Below are 436 nucleotides of genomic sequence, written 5' to 3' on the forward strand. Positions count from 1 at the left end.
TTCTGTCAGTGAGATTTGCGGGCAACTCCAACCTATGTTATTCAGAAACTTCAATCGTATGCCTTCTCATATCTCTTGTATATGTACTACTGAGATAATGGCTACCACAAGTAGCTGAAGATTTTCCACTTTTTTTCCTAAAAATAGGAGTTCCTACTACGATAAAAGAAACACAGCCTTCAAAGAAGTATTTTGTATGAGTGTCAGAACTGGATAGAAAATAGTATCAGGAATGCTAAATTATTTTTCCAAATGGGTTAATCTCCTGATGTTATGATCTATAATTTTAAGAAAAGTACCCTCTATCGTAGAACAGATTTGATTAACAGAGTGATGGAAACTATTCTCATGACAAACACGGGCCAGCTGGCCATTTAACATACTGCTGAACAAGGCAGATATAAGGTTATATGAGGATAGTTGGCTTTATTTTGTG

The sequence above is a fragment of the Meleagris gallopavo genome, chromosome 3 (assembly GCF_000146605.3).
Source record: "Meleagris gallopavo isolate NT-WF06-2002-E0010 breed Aviagen turkey brand Nicholas breeding stock chromosome 3, Turkey_5.1, whole genome shotgun sequence".
Classification (NCBI taxonomy): Eukaryota; Metazoa; Chordata; class Aves; order Galliformes; family Phasianidae; genus Meleagris; species Meleagris gallopavo.